This window comes from Drosophila nasuta, unplaced genomic scaffold (genome assembly GCF_023558535.2).
Source record: "Drosophila nasuta strain 15112-1781.00 unplaced genomic scaffold, ASM2355853v1 ctg29_pilon, whole genome shotgun sequence".
Classification (NCBI taxonomy): domain Eukaryota; kingdom Metazoa; phylum Arthropoda; class Insecta; order Diptera; family Drosophilidae; genus Drosophila; species Drosophila nasuta.
The window spans coordinates 1-5,335 of NW_026869495.1; the positions used below are offsets into that span (position 1 = coordinate 1).

At 34.9% G+C, this 5,335-nt stretch overlaps 1 long non-coding RNA gene across 2 annotated transcripts; it reads right to left on the reverse strand.

Annotated features, from left to right (window-relative positions):
• Positions 1-60: 60 nt before the first annotated feature.
• On the reverse strand, positions 61-1,145 carry LOC132797887 (uncharacterized). Of its 2 annotated transcripts, none has more exons than XR_009633814.1 (3): positions 1,057-1,145; positions 254-466; positions 61-186 (listed from the first exon to the last, which is right to left on the reverse strand). It is a non-coding gene; the product is annotated as an uncharacterized LOC132797887 (long non-coding RNA). The 2 variants fall into 2 exon arrangements; XR_009633815.1 differs by having other exon boundaries at positions 135-214; positions 271-466.
• Between the last annotated feature and the right edge of the window lie 4,190 nt (positions 1,146-5,335).

Consider the following 5,335-nt stretch of genomic DNA (forward strand, 5'->3'; position numbering starts at 1 on the left):
GGCAATCTTTTTACAAATGAATGGAATCTTCATTTAATATAGCTGCTCATCCCACTGCATTGACTTTGTTCATGACCAAAAAATAAAGATAACATTTGCAATCTTCTTATCATCACCTACCGACAACAATGATCCGTATATCGCAGAGACAGTGCCAATCAAGCTTCTCAACGCTGAAGCGGAGGGCTGCGAAATCTTTGGTACATTAAAAGAGCTGCGATAAATTAAATATTAGACAATCATGGTCACATACTCTTTTTAGACATATACTCTCTTCAGAATTGCCATTGCTTTCTCATAGTTATCCTAGGTGAGTTGAAACGCTCTCACCGTTCCAAGACGCTCACCAGAGAGACATGCAATGAGAAGATTGAACTTCTCAATGCGCGGAATCGAATGGTCATTCCACAATGGTCAAAAGTCCCGAATTACGGCATTTTTACATTTATTTTTGTGTTTAAGAATGCTGAAACATATTTTTAAAAAATTTTAGACTTCGTTGGTAATTTGTTATTTGTCCATATTTAAAGACTATGATCTTTAAAAAAATTGGCGGGAAACTTTGATATTCGAGTATTAAGTCAAACAAAAAGCTGGAATATGGAATTTAATCGTCAAGGTAAGTTATATTAATTATTAGCACTAAAATTGTAGTACATGTGATATATTGTCCAATCGTGCAATGTGTTGTTAGTATGTTTTTAGGTCCCTGCTAACAAATGTATCTGTGTTTCTGTGCATTGTAACTTGTGAGTCTAGGCCAGTCGAGGCAATTTTTAAGCTGAATGTTATTAACTAAACTGTTAACAATCAAATAGTGGTTAACATTTTTGCGCATTTTGCCTGGCAATACAGTTGCAGTTCTTTGCAGTTGTATTTACGTATATATATATAACGTTGCTTGTTTTTGAGCAACAACAACCGCCAACAAATCGCTGTGAAGCAGTTTGTTTTGTGATGCTCAGAAAATCTTAATAAAAGTTAAACTTATTCAGTTTTTGGAATGAATACCACTAATTTGCGAAAATGCAACAAAAAGCCTGCGCAATGGCTTACATCGTCGTTCATAATTGAGTTTCTTAAGATGTTGTTCCACGCGAAAAGCCTGGTCGTAACCGCTTGACGTATACTGGGCAGGACCAAGGTTTAAGTGAAAATTAGAATTTGAACTAGTCTATGAAACAGAAAATTCAATGCCACTATTGTTGCATGCCGTTTTGAAAAGTGTTTATATAATTTTAATTGCTACATAATGTGAGTTTGAGGTATGCCCATCAAAACTTAAAGTAGGTACTTGATGTACTTATACGTTAATACTTATGAGTGGTATCCAATGTCTACAATTTTGCATAAACTACTGGTACATTGGCACCCAATTTTGGAAACCTCCGTACTTCTTCTAGGGGCTCTCCGTGAAAATGCGTCAGAAGAGCGCAAAAAATTTTACAAGGAAAAACAGCCTGAATACTATATCAGATGTGTTTAATAGAGCATTAGATTTCTCTGTCCCACTGCTTTCAACTATAAATCTAAAGGAACGCCAAGGATTAAACTATAAAAAAAAGCTTACCAAGAGATGTTATAGCTCTTTTGGAATATGCTGATATTGAGCTTCCAATAACATGGGCATGTGTAGACAATAATGATAATCAGCTAGAAGAAGCCGGAGATAATGAACTCGAAATTTCGGGCAGAGTTCCCTGGAGTTGGAGGAAGAGCTTTGTGAAATATAAATTATTAACTGGGCGTCAAGGTATGGAGTCATAAAACATAATATTGGGCTCTAACTAATGTAGTGGTCGCTTGGGCCGAGCAAATTTCTTTGTTGGGCCTAAAAGTAGGCAAAAGTTTTTTGCTAGTGGAAAACGTCAGCGCCACGGCTCTTTTGTAGAAAAAGTAGTTAATGTAGTATATTTATTAAAGTTATGTATATATATGTTAATAATCCAATTTTTGTTAGTTAAATGTTAAATTTATAATAATTGTTTAATGTTAGTATAAACTTTTAGGATAACTGTATTTTGTTGGCACAAATTTATTAGCTAAACTAAAATAGATGTCTTCAGTCGGTTTTTTCACTGATCAGAGAAAAATCATAGAATTTTTTAAGTTAAACAATTTTTTTTAAAATTTTTTTATTTTTTTTACTTTAAAAATTTTTTTTTTAATTTAAAATTTTGGTGTTCTTTTATTTTATTTGAACTTCAATTAACATATTTCATATATAAACTTTATCTAAAAAAATGATGGGATGATGGAAAAAATGGGACTTCTGAGTGCAATGCTAAAAAGATCCCTTTTTGGTACTAACACTGTGTCTAAAAAGTACCATAGTTTGAAGGCTAGCAGGTACTAGCAGTTAATATTACACATTTTGGATTCACACTTTCGGCTAATAAAAGAGTTAGACTGAATCCACTTGAATAAAGTAAGTTCGACTCCACGAAAAACAGGTGTACGCTAATCCGGACTCGTTGTTAATACACTGAATTACCACTACGTTTTATGAGCTACACATTTACAGACCGGTCACAACCATTGATTTTTTTGAAAATACATACCTTGAATATAATAAAAAACCAAACTTCTAACAAATTCACTAAAAATTGTAAATTTCCGAGGAACTCGAAATCAATGCGTGAAAAAAGAAAGAATTTTCTAGAGCTCTTTGCAAAATCATATCGTGTGTTTGACCGTTCACAGCTGATGATCAGTTGATCGTAGAGCTTTTAAAAAGCTTTTAAAAATCTAATCAAAGCATCTGCTATCGATATGTGAAAAAATATTAACGGTTTTTTAAATTTGAAAATTTGAATTAAATGCCGCTAGCGAGACCAAATCGCCCACTGTGCATCTGTGTGTGGGGCTTGGCAACATCGCAAAAGATTTTCGCGATAGATGCATCTTGAGGCAGTGAATGTCAAAGAATGGGAAGTTAAGAATGCATCAAAAGTTTAACACCCTATTGACAAGCCAGTTTTTTCTCATTCGAGCTGGCCATGCAATCTGGCAAGTCATTTTCTGAATTGGTCGTGACAAATCGTACCAGGTGAAAAAATATATATAAATTGAGAAATAAGTGCGACGGTCGTTAACGTAACGACACAATATAAATATTCAGTTAAATAAAAAGTGCATAGTGCGAATAAAGAAATTGTGTGAAAACACTCCCTTTTCGGTCAGCAGCCAATAGCCAACAGGCGGAGACAAAATTTGAGTTTTTGTGGTGCCGTCCAAAAGGCAGGGTAACTATTGCCCACGGCAGATATAAAGCTTACATGTATTCATGATCTGATTTTTCTTTCAAAATCAGACGGCACGCAGTTTCATATTGTTCTTTTGGATGTTGTTGGTTCGTACGAAGTTAAGCCACCAAGCAAAGCTCATCCACTCCGCTTCGACAGTTCGCAGAACACAGCTTGTACTAAAGCTTTGAAAGCTTCTGCACGACCGCTGCGAAAGCTGTAGCTGATAGCTGCAAGCGGGAGTCAGCACTGCAATCTGACAGAATTTAAGATGATTGTGTTGTTTAGTATATGTATCTCGACATTGTTCATTTTGGGCCTTCTGCCACTTAATTAGTGCTTCTTTGTATTCTATTTGGTTCATGTAAAGTCTTGTTTGCGTTCATATATATATGTTGAATGGAAGAAAACTGTGATGTAAATTTACATATGATTTCGTAGTATAATATACTAGGTATCGGATGTAAATAAACTTCATTAGTTACCATAAGTCGTCCTACATAACATATATCTTGTTCGAAAATACTTTTGTTTTCTGTCATGAATTTGCAATTTTAAAATTACATTTATAATTGTTTACAAAAACAATGAAACATCTGGCGTAAAAGCTCAGATCACCATTTGAGTAGAAAGCTTTTGGTTAGAGCTTTAAATTTTGCTCCACAGCTGCAACCACAACAACATAACAACACACGCACACATATCACCGGCTGTGAAAGATTTTTCATCGCTGGAGAATGATGTAAGTGAGTTTTTGTTTATACCTATGTAGCTTTTTCTCGTATTGTTCGCTACAGAGCTTTTTGTATTGCATCTGTTGAATGCAGAATTTATAGACCAAACGAAGTTTTTTTGTTTTGCTTTGCAGCTTCATTTCACTGCGCCTGAGAAACCTTAAGTTTCTTAGGGCTGGGCTTTGCCGATGGTCTATTGCCATATAATGATTAGGATTCTTAATTAAATAGTTTTATGTTGCATAAAAACTATCTGTTAATTAGCGATCCATGTAAAAATTGCAATATTGGCTATCTATTTCTATTAATCATATTTATTATATTTATCTATTTATTTAGTTTTTAAGTATTTATGAAATAGATTTAAATTAGCTTTAATATTTCAACGTCGTTAGTTCATATTGCGTCCATGATTTCTTTTGTTGCCTTAGTTGCCTTTTCTTTATGTTTCTTAATTTAAATAAATTTATTAATTTAAATAATATTATTATTATTAATGTATGTGAAAAATTATTTCAAATTTGGAACCATGCAGCGTTTGAGTTGAGTAACGAAGAGCTTCTCTAAGGGATCCTGTCATTTAAATTGATTTTTACATTGGCTTTGCAGGATCATGGTAGGGTGGGCGTCTGCACCAATGAGTGCTCCGTAAAAGAAGTGCTCCAAGTCGAAGGTAGATCCCTAACTTGTCTTTCCTCCAGTTTTCTTCAAACTCTTTACCTCTTTTGTTTACTGTCCTTGTATGTCCCTTCCCCGTTTTCCCTCCAACCTAAGTACGCGAATTTATTAATGATGTAATTAATCTACGGAAGCACGTAGCGGAAAGGATTTTATACCCGCTACCCATAGGGTAGAAGGGTATTATAACTTTGTGCCGGCAGGAAATGTATGTAACAGGTAGAAGGAGGCATCTCCGACCCTATAAAGTATATATATTCTTGATCAGCGTCAACAGCCGAGACGATATAGCCATGTCCGTCTGTCCGTCCGTCCGTCTGTCCGTCTGTCCGTCTGTCCGTATGAACACCTAGATCTCAGAGACTATAAGGGATAGAGCTATAATTTTTTCGACAGCATTTGTTATGTTTGCACGCAGATCAAGTTTTTTCAAATTTTTGCCACGCCCACTTCCGCCCCTGCAAATCAAAAAATCGAATAACAAGCGTATTTTTAAAGCTAGAGTTACGAATTTTGGTATATACAGTAATAACTATAGTAGTTATGATCCCTGAAAATTTGGTTGCGATCAGAAAAAATTGTGGAAGTAATTAAGAAATACTTTTGTATGGGCAAAAACGCCTACTTACTAGGGGTCTGAGTTGCTTTGGCCGACAATCTGGTACATTGTGCCGTCTA